Genomic DNA, 21,173 nt, shown 5'->3' with positions numbered 1-21,173 from the left:
TATGCAAGGTGGTAGGGAAATTAAAAGGAAGAAAACAAGAAAATCAAATTTTTGCTCATTGGACAGGGAGGACCATTGGGCTTGTCTCCCAGTAAACACATTGTACATATTGACACATTCATGGTGGAGCCAGGACAAAAAGCCCTGCTTGCTGCTCTGTGCACAGCACGACAAGGGGCTGGGTCTACAGGAAGTCTAAATTCTCTGGTGACAGGAGATTTATCTCTGTCTGCTTGCTCATATTTTACAGGTAACTGATTAATAGAGAAAACTGTTAGCTGAGGGATTTTAGGCAGGTGTTCTCGATGTAGAAAAATAAGTTTTACAGGTATTTTGAATGTCAGATAATCATCAAAGTGGGTGAAATTAGCTGTGTGATTGCTGAGATGGGAGTTATTTTGGGGAATTAGAGTCCTTTTCTAAAATGTTTGCATCACCCTAGGGGTTTGGGTCAGACCTTCCTCAGCTTCAGTTCATGTAATCAGGAGGAGATTAGCAAATATTTAGTTTCCTAATTCTCTCCATAATTGGAAAAAAACCCGAGAAGCAAGGGAAAGGCAATTGAATTTGTTTTTTCCCCCTTGAATTGAGAGAGTTCAGCTGCAACCCCATCTGCAAGCCTGACTACTGACTTTCAGTTGCCTCGTAGTAACTTTGGATTTGGGTTTTGTAGTTAACAACCCAAACACATTGCAAAGCCACAGTGTCATCCAGTCCCGTTGGTGGCATCACAACCCAGTTTAGCTTGGATTGTGGCAAGGCTGCATCTTGGCTGCAGAGAAGGCAATTTTTTGATTCTGTTTTCCCTAGGGGGGAAGAAGCAGGTAGGTTTCCTGCTTGGTGATTTAAGCATGACCAAAGTCTGGGGGGGATCTTTGAGGGTCTCTTCCAACCTCGGTGATTCTGTGACTTTTATTTAAAATAAACCTGTGATTCTCCTAATCAACCCTTTAAAGAGAGCATCTGGAGAAAAACGTTGGGGTTTTGTACACTCAGTCATGCACTTGATTTATTTATTTTGAAATACCTGATGACATTTCCGCTGTTTGAGAACAGATAGGACTTTATTGACACAATTAACAAAACAAATGATTATCACACTTTTTATTTAACCCTCTGCTACTTGATCTATTTGCTTGCACTTTCGTTACTCCTTTGCTTGGCTACAATGATATCACCTTCCTGTGCTGCTGGAGCTAAAACAGCTTTTGGCTCTCAGCTGCTCTCTGTTGTGTTTTGTTTTTTTTTTACAGATGAACTAGAAAGCAAAGTCAGGCAAAGAGTTATTTGAGTTTCCTTTCAGTGCTTGCTAGGCATTATTTCCGGGCCTGGCAATTGCCTGGGTTTGTGCGACAGTTTTCATATCTTAAAATAACAAACAAAAATCCTAGCAACTCTACTCCCAACACAATTAGTAAGACCAGATTAAAAAGATTAAAACACAAAACCCAAACAACCCCCTCCCAAAAACCTGAAAAACAACTCGACCAAAAAACCCTCAGATTATATTGTTTTGATACGTACCTAATACGAGAATCTTTGTGACTAATTCCCTGGGTATTTTGAGCCACTTTGCTGGGATGTGTTTGTTTTCTTTGAATGTAGAGGTGGGAAGAGTGGTTCTGCCTGGCAGGAGGTCAAAGAGGGTTGTTATACTCAAGAGCTGCATGTTTCTGAGATGTCAGGGGCAGGATTCTGCTGATTGATTGGGCCAGAGCTCAGCGCAGACTCCTGACCCTGTGATGCTCCTCTTGGTGTGATGCTGCTGCTGATGGATGGACATTTTCCTCTGAAATCAGGAAGGTGGGTGGTCCTGCTGACCTGCCACCTTGCAGCTCTTTCCAGTCTCCTCTTCTCTGATGGAGAGCAGACCTCATTAGGTTTAGAAGGAATGGAAAAAAAAAAAGGGGGGGGGTGGGTGAAGAAAACTGTCTTCTTTCTTCTGACCAAAAAAAAGGTGGCTTTGGAAGGGTCTATTGGTTAGTGGCTTGTTGTCTTCTTTGTCTCACATCACCTGGCACCTGTGAGGCATGTGGAGGTGGTGGCTTCATGGTGTGCCTATGCTGTGTGACATTCATTTAAATAAATCACACATAATCAAACACAAACCCCAGCATACCAAAATCTTTATACTGTGCATAATGAAATCAAAAGATACAAGTTTGCGTGGGAATACGCCTTGTCCAACGTGGCAAGAGCTGTCATATAACAGCCTGTCCCTTTTCCTCTGAAGGTTCCAGCTCCAGACTTCCCACCTGTTGGAGCAATGTTTGGAGGAGCCCAGCAGCGTGGTCCTTTCAATACCTTGTGAAGAGTTTTAGGACCATGGGATATATGGACCCCCAAAACCTTCTGGAGAGCACTGGCCATGGATGAAAGCTTCTGGAAATTCCTACTGTCTTTTTACCCTGTTTTTTTCCTGGGTCATCTTGTATCATTTGGGAAGGAAGCCAGCCTCTCTGTCCTGAGGATTACAGCAAATGGGTCACTTACTGGAATACCTCCCCTTGATTTTCTCAAGATGGAGTCATTACTTTGCCCAGCAGAATGATATTTTTTTCTTCTCTAAGTGTTTTGCCAGTGCAGCATCACTCATGTCCAGCAGGTATGTAGCTGGTTTTCCCATTCATTAGCCAGTTGCTGGCTAATGAATAATTTTGTTTCCTTGCAGGATAGCCATCATTTTTCCTTATTAGCTTCTGCTAAAGGTAAGACCTTCCCAAGTTCTTGGTGCCATGGTCCGAAGGTGGTTTTTTTGTTGTTAGGACACAGATGTAGTTTTGCATACAGGTTTGTGTGGAGTGGTGGGGTCATCTTCTGAAGGGTTTTCATGCCTAATGTAAACTTCACATCTGAGTAGGATGGTGGAAGTGTGCATATCTCCTGCTCCTTATTTCTCCCTCTAGATTCTCCTGGACTCTGGGGCAGCTACCCACTGTGTTTGTAACCCAAAGCTGGCACCGGCAGTGTGTAGATCGGCTTGCTTGGCTTCATCATCTGGTTTCAGAGGAGATGACATGAGTCTTTAATCCATTTTTCCTCTTCTTAATGTCATTTCTACTGAAGAATAGGATTCTGAGGATGATTTGTCATATGAAAAAGAAGACGACTTTAAATTTTAAAATGAAAACTATCCCTGTTCAATATAGACCTGGATAACTCAGTAGTTGTAGTGACAGCAACCAAATTTGCAGCTTCTAGTCAAAGAGTGGGATGTTTTTGTGAAGGTGACAGGTGTTTTTCTGTTTTCTCTAATGCTGTATCATTGTGTTGGTCTCTGTGGGTATGTGTTTGCTGCCAAAATCATCCCTTTTGTCAGTGTGCAGGTTTGGGTTGGATCTGCTCATGTGTGCTAGTGAGCAGATCGCTTCTTCTGCAGGGTGGAGAAAAAGTTGGCTCTTTGAATCTAACTTTCTTGTTTTCACTGTACAAAGAGGAGGTGCTGAAGAGAAAATGCTTTGCTGTACACTTATTCTGCGTTCCCCTAAGCATTTGTGAGTAATTAAAAGATTGATCTTGCTTTGTAAGCATGATTTTGCATCAGATTAAAGGAAGGAAGTAGGGGGGAGGGTAGAGCCTGTGTGGTGGGAAACAATTGGTTGCCTTGCTCTTGAATTTGTCTGTGACCTGTAGGCCAAATGGAGATGGTAGACAAAGATTGAGGAGAAAAAGGTTCTTTTCTTTAACTAACAGGAAAATCAAGTGCTTTCTGTGCCTGTAAGAAAGGCTAGAATTAACCATGGGGATTTTCCCATGGGAGGTAAGCAAAGGGTATTGTGCCAGTTTAGTGCGGATGGTCAGTGTCACCTCTTATGCAGCGTCATCATGTGCCAAGAAGGACCTTCTCCAGCAGGATTGCTTAGATGCTTAGTCCAACAGCATCTGCAAGAGCCCACCCTCAGGGAGAATGGGGACCCCTGGCATTGCTGGCATGTTATTTGTGCTCTGTTTGCAAAGGGCATCTCTTGTGACCAGGACATTCAGCATTTGACTTACCCATGCTGTATTGTGCTCCTGCTTTGCTAACTCAGCATGCTGCAGTCCAACTCAAATGACATAGATAATGCACTGAAAAGTGATTGTCTGTCTTCTGCATGATGTCTCTTCTGTGTGCCTGAAGGCTTTCTCTGATGGCCAAGAGAAAGAAAAAGGGCAGTTAGGAAATCTGTATCCTGCAGCTGACTCCCTTCAGTGACTCCATCTGTATCTCTGGTGAGCTCACCAAATAATTTTATTAGTTTGCTTGAGTTCATATGTGAAAGGTGATAACATTATGTATAGTGGTATTTAGGTTTTCTTTTCTCCCCTAGTTTTTTGTCCTTCAATCCACAGAAACAATTTAGTAAACTAAAATAAATGTTGCTGAGATTAACCTGGGCTCACCAGGCCAAATTCCACTTGTTTAGATCTGCTGCAAGTTGCTGGTTTGCAGCTCAGGTTTGGTATGTCACTGCATGTGGGGCAGCAGAGCTAGAATCACCCACTAAGATGCCCCTGGCTGGGTTTTCCAACAGCTTGGGCATCCTGGCATCAGTGTCCTCCCATCCCTGCTGGTGGACCTAGAGGGAAGGTATGGCTGGTCTGTGCAGGATCTTGCCCTGGATGGGCAGACTAGTGGATACCACCATAGAGCAGCCCTGGTGAAGGCTTTTCTCAGGGCGTCCTCCTCCCGTGCACCAAATTAAGCTATGACTGAAAATCCCGGATCTGGCTGTGTTCTTTGGCTTGGGTTTCAGCCCATTCAGAAATAAAAGTTTTCTTTTCTTAACCTGGATTAACTTTCATGAGTGGGCAGGCCTCACTGTGTGGGTTGATCAGGAAGGTTGTTCAGCTCATTTTTCTCTCTCAGGAATATGGAACACAGTTTTTCCCATCACTGAAATTTCTGGTGTTTTATTAACTAGCTCCTAACAGTTTATAAAGCACCTAACAGAGAAGGAAAATTGGCAGCCAGAGCTTTTTATCTACAATTAAAGCAAACACCATTGATACCTAAAGTACTTTTCTTTTTTTTTTTTTGGTGGCCAGTTGTTTGATAAAGACATTGCAAATCAGATCTCCGCTTGTTCCTGTAAGATGTGAAAAGGGCCTTTGTCAGCAGTGCATTGTGGTGCAAAGAGCTTTATCTTTTGTATGTAACTAGGAACTTGGGCTTTCCTTCTTGCAGGCAAAGAAAAACCTAATTAGAACCCTGAACATCTCGGGAAGACTTGGAGCCTGTGTGCAAAATGTGTTTATTGGTTTCCTCCAGGTTGTTCTTGCTCATTCTCTTAGGAAAACCTTCTCTATCAGTTGATGAGACGGAGTTGCTTGGGCTTCCTCTTGTTTAGAGAGCCAGAAGAGGTGTAATTGCTGCTTCTACACAGCTTTCTTCTGGGACCTTGAGTATGGGAAGAGGTATTTGCTACAACTGTGGAGTTCTAAGTAGTGTTCAAGGTCATCCCAGAAAATGGGATGTCAGATGCTCTGTTCTGGTGCAGTTGCTTCGGTGCTTCTGGAGATGCCTTCAGTTTGGAGACTGAACAAAACCTGTCCGTTACCTGGGTAACCTAGAGCAGCCCCGATGGTGCTTGCCCTCTGCATTAACGTGAATCTCTCCTGGCACCAAGCAAGAAGAAAATCTGTGGTAGATGTACCCAAATCTCATGTGCTGCAAAGGGAGTTGCACGAGGGCTTTCAGACACCCAAGAGTCTGCCAGTACTTGGGGGTGGCTTGAAAGTTAGAGCTTGGCAAAGAGCAATGTTTTGGTTGGAAAATTTACAGCTGCCTTTTACAGGAAAGAAAAATCATCTCAGGTTTTGTTGAGAGCTAGGTCTCATCCTACACAGACATGGGGCAGCTTCAAAGGGAGGGTAATTTAAGGGCTTTTCCCTCAATCAGAATGAACATCCAGGCTGGGGAGCTGCCAGGTGCATCCCTGGGTGCTAGTTAAAAGATGAACTCCATCAGCTCTTAAAATGTTTGATGATAAAATAGCAAGTCATGGTGCAGAGCATTGGGTCACAGTGTTCTTTAGTGGATAGGGCTGTGGGGAGATGCATGTTATTAATTGAAAAGAAATGCAAAAAGGTTCAGTTTGGCTGCTTGTAAGGGTAATTGTTTTGGGTGTGTGTTTCAAAAGCACATAACTGATTATAGAAATCACGGGCTAAGTCAGTATTAACAATGGTTGGATGACAGTGAAAAGCAACCTTGGCACATTGCAGGGATGTTCTCGTCATGACTAACCCCTCTCACTCTCACCCAAGAGGAATTTTTTTAGTGCCCAGCACAGACAAGTACTGAAATTGCAGGTTTGCAGAAGTTTTCAAATCTCTCCCCAGCTGGCAGGAAATAAAGGAATTGCAGGTATGTATTAGTTTAATGGAAAAAACAAAAAACTCAAAGCTACAAAATAAATTTGACAATGAAGCTTTTTTTGAGGGAGTCTTACTTTCTTAATGGTTTTGTGAGTTGAATGTATTGAAGCCTTGCAAAGGAAGAGCATTTAATCTACAGATGCTGTCTCTTGCTTGATGGTTTCCTGCTTCTATAATTACTTGCAATTCTCTGGAATTGGGGCTGAAACTAGTTTCAGCTTTTGGTTTGTGGGCAACCTACCTTGCCTCCTCAGCATGCTATATGTGCAAGGGTTGGGGGCAGTATATGCAAGTGCTTGTAAAGATTCTTATCTTGGCTGCCAAAAGTCCATTTGCCACTTTCCAATTATTTGCAGCTGAATCTTTGCATTCACTTTCTGGAACTGCTGATGCTGAATTATTGCTTCAATCTTTCTTTCCTATCCTGTCTGGGGGAGGGTTTGGAGTATAGCATGCCCAGGGCAAGAGATGCTTTTATGTACCTGAGCCCATCCTGCTGCTGCTGACCCCAGGACCGTGATTTGGAGGACACTGGCTTTTGCTCACTGGGCAGTGCTGACAGCAAACTCAAGCAAAGCAACTTAATTGTGGATCTCAGTCCTTAGAGTACACTAAAACCATCCACCACATTTTGCAGTGTGCATTCTTGATCCTTAGGGTCTGCCTTTCTCTTGGCATGTGCCATTTGTGCCCAAACTTTGTGCTTTTGTATTTCTACTTACTCTGTTTCTATAAGCAAATATTCCTATATTTTTAAAGTTCTGGAATAATACCACTAATTGTTGAATGATGCTCTATTTTTTCACTTTGAGGTGTTTCTTGGTGCTTTATATTGACTACAGCATCACAGACATTACTTTCAGAATAATGATCTTAACGTGTAATCTTTGCTTTTTCCATGAGTGCCAGCATCTGCAGATGCTGATTAAGCAGGCAGAGTAAACACTTAACTTTATGTGTTGACTTGCTGTGCTGCTTCAGGTTGTAAAGAAACAGTGAACTGTATCAAAAGACATGTCATTGCTGATGCCAGCAAAGTAGGACTATCTGTTCAGCTCCTGAATCCTTTGCATTGCTTTGAGGGGCTGTGCAGAGCCAAAGGTGTCGATGGGCTGTTTTCTTGGGCTCTCATCTGCTGAGCAGCATTATGTGGATTAATATTGAGGAACTTGTAGTGAAATTTGTCTCATGCCATGAAAATGTAAAGCTTCCAAAGCTGGCTGGCATCCCAGGGCTGTGAGAGGCCCTTGGAGGGGGCTGTTGGTAAAGGCAGCAGGATTTGCACCATCCCAAAGCAGTGAGTGAGACATGATCTGAGGAGTTTATAATTAAGGTTTTAATCATCTCCAAATGATGGTCTGGTTGTTGATTTCAGGCAGCAGACAAAAACTGACAGGCAAGAATGGCTGCCACAGGAGAAGCCTGCCACCAAGGGAGGGCATCTGCCTAATCTCCTGGTCCTGCAGCACGGACTCCAGTTCAGCAACACAAAATTGCTTTGGGCCAATTTTTATTCTGAGGGTGTCTTTTTTGAACTAGAAGCAAATCTCACACCCATCCTCCTGTTTTGTCCCTGACAATGTTTTGGAGATTTTGTGGTTTCACTGGCTCTGCTTTTCCAGGAAACCATCTTTGTCCTGTCTCCTTTTTGTAAATGTCAAAGCTAGGAGATTCACTTAGAGACCCAAGGCTCCAGCAGCAAAAAGTGGACCTGAGGGTGTGCTTTGCTTATGGGCAATAAAACTGTATATTTTTATATAGATTATTCCCATCCTTGATGCCTGTAGAAAGTGGACCCCTGTTCCCCTTCAGGTGAAAGATCTGGTTCCAGCCTGGGCTTGACATCCCAGTTTGCCTGGCCAAGAGGGAGAATGCTGGGGACATTCACTAGTGTGCTGAGTAATGCTGGGCCCTCCACTCCGCCCCTGCTCCTTGCAGGCTGTGGAGGCTTTTGTTGCCTTTTGGCTCAGACACCTCCAGTGCTTGGAAGTGTCCTTCTGTTGGCTGACAGCATCCTTGTGTCAAATATATGCTGGAGTGCCATCACCCTCCCTGCTGGCACTGTCACTTGGCTTTCATTAAACTGTTTGCAAGGAGACACTTTTTTTCTGCTCAGGTCCCTCTGCAGTTTTATTCAGGGCTGCATTTACATCATCATCAGGTGGTTTTTATTTGACCTTTGCCCCACTTAAAAATTAAATACTGGGATACTAGAAAGAGAAGTAATCTCCCAGATAAGCATTTTTTCTCCTGATCTTCTAGAATTCATGGGGGAGCTGCCTTACCCTGCCTGTGGATGACTAAGGAGGAAATTCTTTTTTGGTTAGGATAATGCTGAAAGTTCACTGGAATTTTTTTATCATGGGTTTATCACTTCCTCCCTTCAAATTCCTAACTCTTACTGTGCAAGGCAGGAAAAAAAATAGCGGTGACCACAAGTTACAGAATTTGTCTTCTGTGGAAAAGATGCTGAACAACTAAATGGTGCTCTCAGGTTTGCCATGGTTTTCATCCAGTTGTATAAACAGACTGAGTAAGAAACATGAATATTTGAGCATCTGCCATCTTCCAAATGTGGGTGTGGGGGTTTTTTGTTTGTTTTGGTTTGGGTTTTTTTTAGGTGTTTGAGTTAATTAATGCCCCTATCTCTTGAATATAGATGAGTGTAAACCCACTCATCATTACACAGGGAAGAGGTTTGGGTTTATCGCAGCTCTCAGAGATGGCAGGGTTGAAGTCAATTCTATGTGTAAAGAGTATCTTGTTCATCTTGTTAATCTTCATACCTCGTTTTTTTATATATAGAGGGGTTCTGGATGTGTGTCTCTAGAGAACACAGATGGAATTTAGCCAGAGGGACCCTGCCTTCCAGTTAAGCACATGTGTTTGCTTCCTGGTGGTGTTACAGTGATTGTGCTGTCGATCCTTTTGCAAAGGCTTGACAGTGCTGCTGCTGAAAAGCTTTGACACTGCAAAGCATTGTTTACTTGTGAAAATATTATTATATTTTGAATATCTATTATTCATCTCTTGTGCTAAAATGACATTATATCATAAAATCGCTCTTAGATTTCAGAGGAAGAGCTGACTTTTGTCCCTGGCTCCCTGTGACAGTGCTGGGAAGTGCTTTACCCTTTGTGTCTCTGTAGTCCCCTTTTATGAATTGTGAGTGACAGTAGGGAAGTATAAAAGAGTGCAGAGGAGCTGGTTTTGATGTTCATAAAAGGCTTTGATAAAAGATGCAGCACATAGACTTGATATTATTTCCTATTTTTAACTCCTTAAGAGCACAAAGTGCTCAGATCCAATATTTATGTAAAAGGGGAAAGGGGTTGGGGAGGGCTATATTTTTTCTTTTTAATCTCTCTGTATTTTTGGTTTTTAGGACTAGGTGAATTAAAATAGAAAACTCTCTCTCTTCTGTGCCCCAGTAAAATCTTACTTTTTTCCATGAAGCATCTGTGTCTGCCTTCCATTAAGCAAGGTCAACATCATGGTGTTAGCGGTGTAGATGGTGCTGGAGGAGACCAGCTGTGGTTTTGAAGGCTCCTTGGTCTTCGCGTTGTGCCTTCAGCCACCTGGTTATGACTGGATCCAATGGACTCACCAGCCATGGTAATGTGTGTGGCAAGGTGTGTGTTTCCAGTAATGGGTCTCTCCCTCATGACTTGGAGAAATAACATGAGAGAGCCAGGGAGTAGCTCCTTTACTTTCTTTAAGTCAGATCACAGAAAATGCATTTTTGAAGTAAATGTCTCTGCCCGCTCCATGGTGATGAGAGGCTGTGTGCAGGCTGGGTAATTGGGATTTTATTAATGAAAATGTTCATTCTTATTTCCAACTACCACCTTGCAGTCTCCTTTTTATCTTGTCTGCAAGCATGGGATCCTGTGTATTTGCATGTATTCATGCACAGATGAGCACATCCATAAAACTTCATCAGATGCCTTCTTGCATTTGTGCATAGGCACAACTGGGTAGAAAATGGTGTGAGGAAGGGTTTAGGTAGTGCATGCACACATGGCATTGATAGGGCTTTTTGCACAACTGGGCTCTTCATCCATGCTGGATATTTAGACTCCTCTTGATGGCAGGGTGCAAACCTGACCTCGAGATCTGTCCGATGACAAAAGTTGTCCTCTTGCTCGACACCTCATTTTCTATTTTACTGGGGCAAAATGCTTTGAAACATCTCTAGGCAGAGGAGAATGGTTCCCTTGTCCTGTGGAGAGCCCCAGAACAGAGCAATGTTGCTGAGTCTCACCTTGCCACAGTGCTGATAGATAAAGAGATTATCTTGATGAGGTGAGCACAGCAATAGTTGTCAGTGGGAGGTTTGAGTTCTTAAGAACACTCATCCAAAGGGCTGTTCAAATCGGATGCTGGGTTTTAAGTAGCTGGATTTGGACAAAGATGTCTCAACTTCTCACTCATACGAGGTGATAAGTACCTTCTGCTCAGTTCCTTTTGAAGGAACCTTCAGGAATGAAGGGATTGCCAACCTTGGGTAGTCATCGGAAGATGCTGAGAAGTGTGTTTCCTTGGATGGTATCTCCCTCTCTCTGCTGTTCCTCTGGGATGTACAGCAAAGATGTACGCTGAGATGCTCCTTTTAGGTTGCGTCACCGTAGCACTATGCCTTCTTGATAGCCTCACATCTTATGTGAACCGTTGTGAGTCCCCAGTTACATCCCAAATGGAAGACTCCAAAAGTGTTTAACTGGGCTCACATATGACTTTACAGGATGAAAAAAATTAAATCTCCCTGTCTGAAGCGCAGTCTATTTTTTTTCCTGGGCCCACTCATGCAACTGTGTAACGCCACATGCAAGAAGGCGCTGTCATTCTCTGCTGCATGACTTCTTCGACTTGGCTGGTTTGTAGCAGAAGTGTGTCAATAAGTACAGGTGTCTTTTCAACCTCTGGCAGGCTGTCCAGTTAGCTGAAAAGTTTGGGTGTCCTTAGTTATTCTGTAAGGTATGGGAGGATTTATTGTGCCGTTGGAGTGGACCCTGTGGTAAATTGGAAAAACTGTTGCTGAATTGAGGAGAGACAGAAGTGACAGTCGGGGTAGGACTTGTTGAAGCAGAGTGATGCCATGCCTTGCCTGTGGCAGGTTGGTTGCACAGCCTCAGACACTTGGAGAATGGCCTCAGAGCATGCTGTTCAGCAACTCAATGCTTCAGCTACATTTCTAGAAGCAGTCCAGCTGCCTCGCTGTGAGTTGGGGGTGGAGCAGGCTCCAGAGCATACCAAGGGTTCCCCAAAACCCTGGGCTCTGTGGAGCTGAGCAGAGCTGTGCCAAAGCATCTGATTCAGCATGGACTTTTGCTGGCAGGAGCTACACCTCCTCTTTTGAAAGAAGCTGGAAAAGATGCTCCAAAACAACCACCAGAGAAAGTGTCCAGATGAAAGGTCTGGTAAGCATCAGGGTCCCCTCTGCTGTGTTTTCAGGCTCTTCTGTAATCAGCTGTCATTTTGGGATCTAGGCATATTGGACCTCAGGGAGTATGGATTGAAACTTAAACAAGCAGTGACTCTTCTGTAAATATTTAGCTCACATTGTTTAGAAGCTGCTGGGAGCAGGAGACAAAATACATTTAGAGTTCATGACTGTCTAAAAAAGCTATCAGGGGATGGCACTCAGTCACCAGATTGGCTGGCATGTAGATTTCGAATAGCTATACCTCCTGTTTCTCGCTTCCTGAAGAAAAAGATGCATTTAATCACTCATTACAGAGACATGAGGTTGCACTCTGGTAGAGTTTACGTTGCTGCACTGGGGATTCAAATAAACACAAAGGTCTTCAGCTTGGCAAGTTGAGTGCCCAAGAGGTGCCATGGTATGGAGTAAATGGGTGATGTTCCCTGTTTCTGCACATCTTTCTTTGCAAATTTGGACTAGTCATCTAAAGTACATACATCTGTGTGGAAGAGGGATGTGTGTCTGAGCATGTGCTTTTATCTGACCACCTTGACAGCAGGACAGGACAAGCTGTTCCTCAGGCTGGTTGCTGACAAAGGAGCTGGGGTCCCTGCTGGGGTTTGTCTGGACAATGCTGAATCTTGGGCTGCCACATTGTTCCTTGCTCTTGCAAAAGCCTCGATAGTGAGGTAGCTCTGTCCCTGTCAGCCTTTTTTTGCTTCTTAAAGATGAAGATAATATCCTTTTTTTTTTTTTTTTTTTTTTAAAACTTTGCAGAGCTCTTGCAAGAATGGTAAAGAATGAAACGTGCTGATAAGACACAGTATCAGTAGCCAAGGCGGACAGAGGCGTGCGTGCTTTGAATAAGCAGAGACCTTCACCATGCACAAGGGTCTGGGATTATTGATTAAAAAGAAGAAAAAAGATCAATCATTGATTCCCTCCCCCCCCTTGCCTTGCTCTTTTAATACAAAGTACTTGGAGTTGGACTAGATTGTAGGTCCTTTCCAAATGAGCTAGCCTATCCTATTAATAGAACAATAAACCTTAAATATTTGGTATGCCTTATGAAATGCTTTGCAACTGCTCGCACCACCCCTGCCCCTGGTTGCATCATTCTGGGGCTTTCTGTACCAGGATGCTCGGCATGCCCTGTCCCTGTGGTTGACTGCTTTGCCTGGAAGATTAATGGCAGAGGAGCAAATGCAGAAGGACAGATAAGAAAAAGGTAGATTTCTTCTTTGCCAGCTGGCTCAAACCACTTTGGGATTTGAGAGAAAATGTCAGTGTTTGAGTTGGAGGTGGTGGTGAGCTTGATGGGTTTTCATTTTCAATAGTTTCTTTTAGTGCCCTTCCTAATTTAAAAGGAGGGGTTTAAATTATTAATGTTTTACCTCCAAAGTGGAGGGATTCCAAAGCCTTTGGCAAATCTCTGCTGAGGCATATAACATAGAAAACAGCCTCATGCTTTTTCCCAACTCCATCTTTGACAGAAGCCTCTCCTGTCCACAAGAAACACTAAATCTGTGGAGGTGGCAAAGAGCTTGATTTACGTAGAAGGTAATTTTCTCCAATGGTGTTTGGCCAGAAAACATAAAGATGATAATGATTTTTATTTTTTGGCATAGCCTTTGCAAATCCCTGTGTAGAATTCTGCCTGTTGCTGAAGCAACACTTTGCTAGGGGTGAATGCCAGTGCTCAGTCCCAAGTGCTGCCTGCGAGAGATGGGTGTCCTTAGCTGGTCATTCTGGCCCTAGTCCCTGCATCATCCTGGAGGTGAGAGGTAGCTGTGGCTTCAGACATCAGTCCTTACCAAAGCTGTAGTTAGAGCTCAAGTCTCCTGTAAGATTTATGACTCATTTGCTCCCTAAACCTTCCCATTGACTTTGGGTATTTGTCCTGATTTTGTAACAGATCTCCTTGCTACTTGAAAGTGAAGAATAAAGTATTATAACTTTGGCTCAGGGCAGCTGTCCAAGGGATATATTGGGATACACTTGGCCTTTGAAAAGAAGGACTTTCGTCTCCAGCCTTGTCAGTCCCTCTGGCTCCTGGAAGTTTTCCTTCCAAATGGTTACTTCAAACCTCAGAGAAGAAGTTTGTGTTTTTTCAGAGCTATGATTAATGCCGTTTTTACGCTTCATTGCAAAATGCTGCACAATGAATGAGACCAGCAGGGTGGTGGTTTATGGGTGGGAGGAAAGAAAAAAAAATCATCAAACAAGCGCTTTCAGATGCTCTTTTGGAGAAGTGATGTGGATGTGTGTGTTATATAATCTCCTACAAACTGTGGGGTTGCATTCCTATTAAAAGGAAGGGGGAAAAAATGGCTTAAACCTCATCTATGGAAAGAATGTTAGAAATAGTTGAGAAGGTGAATAATTACAGTTTTTTCTGCCCTAGGTCAATGAAAGCTAATTTAGTGCACAAGTCTCTACAATTACAGAATCACAGGATGGTTGAAGCTGGAAGGGACCACGGGAGGTCATCTAGCCCAAGCAGGGCTACCTACAGCCAGTTGCCCAGCACCATGACCAGATGGCTTTGGAATAGGTCTATGGATGGAGACTCCACAACTTTCCTGGCCAAGCTGTGCCAGTGGTTGATCAACCTCACAGTAAAATTAGGCATAGTGTATTGTATGTTCTCAAACCAGTCATAGGTTCCTGCTTGTTCCTGGTGTGGCTTGGAAAGTTTGAGGGCATGTGTATGATTCTGGGTTGGAGTTGGTTTGTGCACATGGGGGACGTGGCTCTGCATCTGAACTTTGTGTCTTGGGCTCAACAGATCTTGTTTGGGGCTTGGCACAGTATGCCAACAACGGACCCTTCAAAGGTGTGCAAGGAGTCTTGCTGCATGGTCTCCCTGGTTTTGTTTTGAGGCTGTTCCTGTAGCTGAGCCTCTATCCAGCTCTGCTGACCTCTGCTTCCCTTCCCTTGACAGTGTGTGGCTATTCCCAGTCCACAAATCTCTTAGCCGCAGGAATCTGGGATTCATTTGTTGGTTTTAAAGTGAGGTTAATTGCAACTTTGAAGTGCTCAGCATCAGCACTGCTGCAGCATCAGGTGCTTCCCCGGAAAGCCCTGTCTTGGTGGCAGATCCCAGGAAAAAGAGGCCAAGGGGTTTACTGTGGCTATGTGCACAACGTTTCCTTGTCTTGGCGACACAGGATGCTGGCACGTGTGGGAGGTCACCTAAAGCCATATGGGGACATTGGGATCAGAAGAGATGTGCTTCTTGGTGGCTTCATGTGCATCCCTCACACATGAAAACACAAAAGCAAACCTAAGACTAGACTTGAGATCTGGTTCCTCTTCCTGGTCTCTAGTGTTTCCTCCTGTCCTCCATCCATGGAAATCAGTAACCCTTGTTTGTTGTCTTGGGTGGGTTTTTTTGTGTTTGGTTTTGTTTTCCTCTCTAAGCCTCTCTTTTGTGTGCCATTTTGGTTGATGATAAGTGGTAGGAGCAGCAGGAGTGAGATGGTGGTACCCAGTGAATGCTCTAGCTGTCCACAAATGAGTCCCTGCCACGTTCAGCCCTTGTGCCAATGACAGAGGTGTTTTCTCATTAAAAATAGACCACAGACAATGCCACTTCCCGAGGACTGTGATTTATCATTTAATAACGAGTGGTTACTCATTTCCTTCGGAAAACTTTCTGGAAGTGTTATTTTGCTTTCTCCTCTTGCTTCCTTTGCTTCCTTTTTTTTTTTTTTTTTTTTTTTTTTTTTTTTGTTTTAATTTTTTTTTTTTAAATCCCAAACAACACAAATCAAACAACAAATTCCTGCAAAGCCCTGCGTTACCCTTCCGAGCCACTGAGTCTGTTAGATGAAGTGTTCCCGTTTCAAATGGAAATTGTAGTTATGCTCTAAAAGTCATGAAAAAACAAGTTTTAACCCTTTGGGCATGAGCTTTTCTCTGTAAACTCCTGTAACACTGAACCCCTATCTCAGCCAAGAGAAATAGCATTGGAGAGACAGCTGGGTAGGTGAGACTTGAGGAAAAACAGTGGTCCTGACCCTGAATGTGGAGCTGATTGATTGACTTTAAAGAACATTTTGACTAACTGCAGGACTCGTATCATCTGAGTTGCCAGCTCTTAGCTGTGATACCTCCTGGCGTTGCGAGTTCTCAAGGCGGATGGAGAACTACAAGACAAACTCCTACCAAGTCTGGTATTTTAGTAGCTTTGCCCAAAAAAAGTGCTGAAGGCTCTTGAGTAGTTCTTGAGGAAATCCCAACAGCTTGATAAACAAACTCGGGAAATGTACTCTAGATGAAATCATCGTAAGTGGGTACTTCAGCTAATAGAAATGGTTCACTGTTGGATCAGGAGGGCATTTTGAGGGTCAGTAGCAGATTAGGTGGTAGACTGCAGAGAATGCAGATGATGAAATGCAACTAAGACATTTCAGGTACTCTAGGTGCTACTTAAAATATCTTCTCTTGCAGTTTTCTTAGTTTGAAAAGAAGAAAAGAAAATAATTCGATAAAGACATGCACAAAACAGTGCTCTTGGAAACAGGATGCTGCGTGTACGCAAAATGAGCAGTAACAAATTAGCTGCAGGAAGGGATCCGAGAGTTACAGTGAATTGCAAGCTGGTTGTAAATCAGCAGTTGAATGCTGTAACTAGAAAAGGAGTTCTTGAATAGCCCACAGAAAAAAAATGCCAAAAGTCTCAGTTGTCCTATAAAACCTCACTTGAAATACAGCATCCACTCTCAGCCCCTCTATTTTTAATATGAAAGCAAGTAGCTTGAGAAGATGAAGCTTCTGCTCAGGAAACTTTCCTTAGGAGGTAATAGCTGGAAGGTTTGCATATGTTGAATGTAGGAGAGAAAACAAAACAACCCACAGGTGTCAGGCCGTGGTTTGATGTGATAATGTCTTCAGCAGTAATTTAGGAGCCAGATACCTGCTCTCCTGGTGCTGGCTGTACTGCTGCTCATCATGTAGTCTGTTGTGTAGCCACAACCTGTATGTCTGTCAAGACTGTGAGCTGTGACAAGGAGCTTTTGTTAATACAGAAAAAGCTGAAACATGTCTCTGTATTTTTTTCCCCAATTATGGTTACACAGTTTTGCCTGGACAAGAGATTCAGGAGGGAGGAAGGAAGAATGGTAGGGAAAGGAGAGGTGGTTGGACACCATGTAGAGTTTAGACCTGAACGGAACATAGCAGATTTGAGACCGCACCTAATATTTCTTCATGTCTGAGAAGAAAATTGCATACAGGGAGCTGCTTCTTTGGACACTGACTTCCAGTTCATCATCTCTGTCATGCCTGGTAGCAGTAGGGTAGGCTGGCATTTCTCAAAGCATAGGTTCCAGCTCCTGGTGGTGGTGGTGAAGGATAATGAGTGATGCTGGAGCTGGCTCAAAAAGCGTTAGAAACCACTTTGTTAGCAGCACAGCAACCCTTCCCGAATGGTGGGGTGAGCAGTGCTCATCGCTGGGAACTGCAGCAAAGTCCTGCTTCCTTCTTGGCAGAGTTGTGCTGGTGTTGCCTTGGAGAGTGGCATGAAGAGAAACAAGCCAAGAGAGGGTTCATGGCTGGGTGGCTGTTCAGTGTCTCTTCTGGCCCAGTGTTTCTGCATCCAGTTTTGACATGGTTTCTGCCCTGTTGATTCTCCTGAAGCTGAGTATCGCAACACCTCCTGATGGTCTAAATCCACATTTTAACATTACTGCATTGCACTTGATTTCTCAGCTCTTGGGAATAGTTGACCACAAATTGGTCACTGTGCTGTGATGCAAGTTGATTTCCTCCTCTGCAGATGCTAAACCAAATAGCCCAGCAACTGCTGTCTGATAGTGATGTTACTTGACTGGTGTTTGCAGCTGGTGGGAATCTTCTGGAGCCATGCAAGCCTGGATGATTCAAGCTGATACTTATGCTTATGATTAAATGCTAAATGCTTGGTCTGATTAGTCCTACCAGCTGTACCCTCTAGGGAAAAGAGGGGTTCTACTGCAAGAAGAAAGGATATTCTGGTATTGGTTATGCTAATGAGAATGCATAGCATCAAAGCTGAAACAGTGTGTGCTGAGTTTTAAAATCACAGGAGGATATAAAAGTGCCTTGAAGTGGAAGATCATAGATAGGAGGCCCTACTGGGTATGCCTGGCCTTTTTTTGTAGGCTGCAGAGTTTCCCCCTATATTTTTTAGGCTTCTCTTGCCTTGCTGCATCCCTGCATAGCAAAGAGCACAGAATCTGTGCCTACTATCTTGGAGGGTGTAGATGTGAATGTTGCTGGGAAGATCTAGGCTTCAGTTCCAGCTTAACTGATGCTAAAATTCATCTGGGAAAACAGCAACAAACAAACAAACTCCCACACAAGAAAAAAAGGAAACCCCAAAACCAACCAAAAAACCAACAACATGAAAAAACACTTGTGACATGCTGGCACTGAATGTGACTTGTGTTGATCTAGATTGCTTAAAAAATTAAGCTGTGGTAATCTGTATTAAAATACAGAGAAAATGAAGAGGCGAACAAGCAATTTGCTATTAATTTCCTTTTCAAGGCTAACAGTCTGGGGCTTGCACTGGGAAGTCAAATCTCCAGACAGTTCCTAGGCATCACTTAATACATGGAGACACTTGAACGTGTCCGGAGAAAGGCAACGAGGCTGGGGAGACGCCTCGAGCATAAGCCCTATGAGGAGAGGCTGAGGGAGCTGGGGTTGTTTAGCCTGGAGAAGAGGAGGCTCAGGGGAGACCTTATTGCTCTCTACAGCTACCTGAAGGGAGGTTGTAGCCAGGTGGAGGTTGGTCTCTTCTCCCAGGCCACCAGAACAAGAGCACATAGTCGCATACTGCACCAGGGGAAGTTTAGGGTTGAGGTGAGGAGAAAGTTCTTCACTCAGAGAGTTATTAACCATTGGAATAGGCTGCCCAGGGACTTAAGTCACCGTCCCTGGAGGGGTTCAAAAAGGGATTGGATGTGGCATTTGAAGCCATGGTTTAGTTAGTCATGAGGTCTTGGGTCACAGGTTGGACTTGACAAACTTTGAGGTCTTTTCCAACCTTATTGATTCTATGATTAAAAGGAGTGACCACCAAATGAAGTTTGCTGAATGGCAAGCTTGTGGTAGGGCTGGTGTGGCAGGACCACTGCTAGCAAAGCTCCAGAGCTCTGTTCAGCGCAACTGTTAAGCTGTAGTGGCATCTTTAGGATGCAGAATACCCATTATCTGCAGCTTGGAGTGGGTAGTTTGGACGGTGCTGAAAGTCTTGATTTTCTCAAATGCTCAGAAGGGGCAGGGGTGAGCCTTGAGCACTGAGGATAAGTGGTTTTTGTTTGGTTGGTAGGTTGTTTTTTTTGGTTTGGTTTGGTTTTGTTTTTTTCCTTGCAAGTTTGTAGTCCTGGAGCTTGCAGAATATGTCTTTGTCCTCATTGTGTCTCTTCTTCAGTGTACTTCTGCTTACTTTCCTTTGGCTGTTTTTTTCTCCAGTTGTCTCATGGAATTTTGTTCTAGACTTGCCTTCTGCTTCTTTTCCTACTTGTTGCCTTGCTCAGTGCCCTGATACTTCCCTGTGGTGGGTTTGAGAGAGAAGGCCTAGCCTTCTCTCCCCCACAAAGAGGAAGAAAAAACCACAGCTAGCCCAACCGGAGAAGCAAAAGGGAAATGCTATATTTACAAGCAATGTGGAAAATGCAGGATCTGTACACAATTTACAGTATTTACAACATATATACAGAAATGTACAGCAAAGTGAAAAAAAACAATAATACAGGAACGAAATTCCCTCCTCCTCTGGAGGGTTCCCACCCTGTACCCCCTTCTCTCCCCTTTTTCCCCAAAGAGGGTTAGAAAGAGAGAAAAAGGCAGGAGATGAATAAAGCAGAATATTAGTAGGCCACATGCTTATCTGTTCAAGATCACTCTAGCAGGGAGCCCAGAAGCAGACGAGCTGGACAGGGAGAAGGAAAGGAGCGAACTGAGGAAAGTTCCAACTGAACTCAAAACTTAAAGTTGCATTCTACCAATCTACCAATGAAATTCGTTTAGAATATCTGATTGTTTTTGTTAATGTTCCAAAACATTCAGCCAGAGTGTCCCAGCACTCTCCCTTTTCTTAAGGGCACAGCCTCAAACGCTCACATTCCCAAAAATGAAAGCAAAGGAGAATAAGCACCTGTAGGGTGCTGAACCTGGTTCTGAGGTGGTGATGGGGGCCTAGATGCTCTGGCTTGGACATGTGGAACAGGCTCACTGCTCTGCGGGGAGCCTGTGTCCCATCTGCTCACTCTCCTTGTGTGCAAGCATGCCATTTGCTGGCATCACCTTTGCCCTGCATTTTCCAGGTGTTTCTCTGTGCAATAATATGTGTCATATTATTAAAAACCAAATAAAATGGGACTAGCAGGAGCTCACAGGCTTCTGGGTTGGGTCACCACCTCTGCTTGGCCAGCATGAGGAGAAACTTCCTCCTGCAGAGTTGCAGTGACTGAGTTCTTTGGCAAACAGCACTGTTTGCATTCAGCTGGCGAGGGCACCTTAGGGCAGCACCAGCTCTGGGTCTGCACTGTTGTGGCTGCAGGTCCTGATCCTGATGCTCACATGGGAACCAAGCTTGGGAATGTCTCTGGAGAATGGAGTCATGACACCCTGGCACCCTACCTTGCTTGTGTTAATGAGTTCATGGATACAGTCCTGTTGGCTGTGTCTACTGAAATCTCTGGTGACTCACAGCCTTTTTGCCCAGCTCTTGCAAGTGTCAGGATTTTTGCTGGCACCTCTAACCTGTTAGTGTGTTTTAGCTGCTCTGTGGTATGCCCTGTTTTTTGGCTCCTTCCTTCTGTACCCCCAAATCATTATTATCAGCATGTTTTAGCAAGGCTTTTGCTGGCCTATGCACTTTTTATCTCTGCTTGGACTTGAAAGGCCATGTGGAAGAGTCTGCTCTTGCTTGGTCCAGGGGACACCACGCATCTTCTGCCTACCTGGGTCTAATGGGTGAAGTGATGTGTTGGAGAAGAGGAGCTGTGTGTGAGTGAGTCCTTGGGTTTCACTCTTATATTGCCCCCCTCCTTGCAATGCAGATGGAGAAGAGCCATTGTAATTTCACTGCTGGTCAGCCCTAGGCTGGTGGCAGCAGTGGTGCAGGGACATGTGAGACTGAAGAAGTGCCCATGCTTGGAGCCACCTTGTGCTCTTTGGGGGAAACTGGTGGTTAAAGCAGCATTTTGTGCTTTGATACAGCTGAAAGATGGGATTTTATATTAACCAATAAAAGATTTACTTTGTGAGTGTGGAGGTGGAAGGGATTGGTTGTGGGCCAACCTGTGTTTCACAACCCCCCCATCAGGGGGTACCTGTTAAATAGTTGCTGGTCAAGAGAGGAGAGCTGCTCATTTTGGGCAGTGTCTGTCCT

At 44.1% G+C, this 21,173-nt stretch overlaps 1 long non-coding RNA gene across 3 annotated transcripts in view; it reads left to right on the top strand.

Annotated features, from left to right (window-relative positions):
• Window positions 1-21,173, top strand: part of LOC137449740 (uncharacterized) — a 106,449-nt gene that overhangs the window by 7,516 nt on the left and 77,760 nt on the right. The window contains exon 1 of one of the 3 annotated variants that reach the window (XR_010989476.1): window positions 1,247-2,605. The exons of the other annotated variants lie outside the window; for them this stretch is intronic. This is a non-coding gene — a long non-coding RNA (uncharacterized lncRNA). Of the gene's footprint in view, window positions 1-1,246; window positions 2,606-21,173 lie in introns of those variants that run through there. 3 annotated transcript variants of the gene reach the window in all.

Source organism: Melanerpes formicivorus, unplaced genomic scaffold (assembly GCF_026170545.1).
Source record: "Melanerpes formicivorus ecotype bairdi unplaced genomic scaffold, bMelFor1.0.p_v2 SCAF_32, whole genome shotgun sequence".
Taxonomy (NCBI): Eukaryota; Metazoa; Chordata; class Aves; order Piciformes; family Picidae; genus Melanerpes; species Melanerpes formicivorus.
The sequence above is the reverse complement of the archived record's forward strand: the minus strand, read 5'-3'. Positions and strand labels throughout refer to the sequence as shown.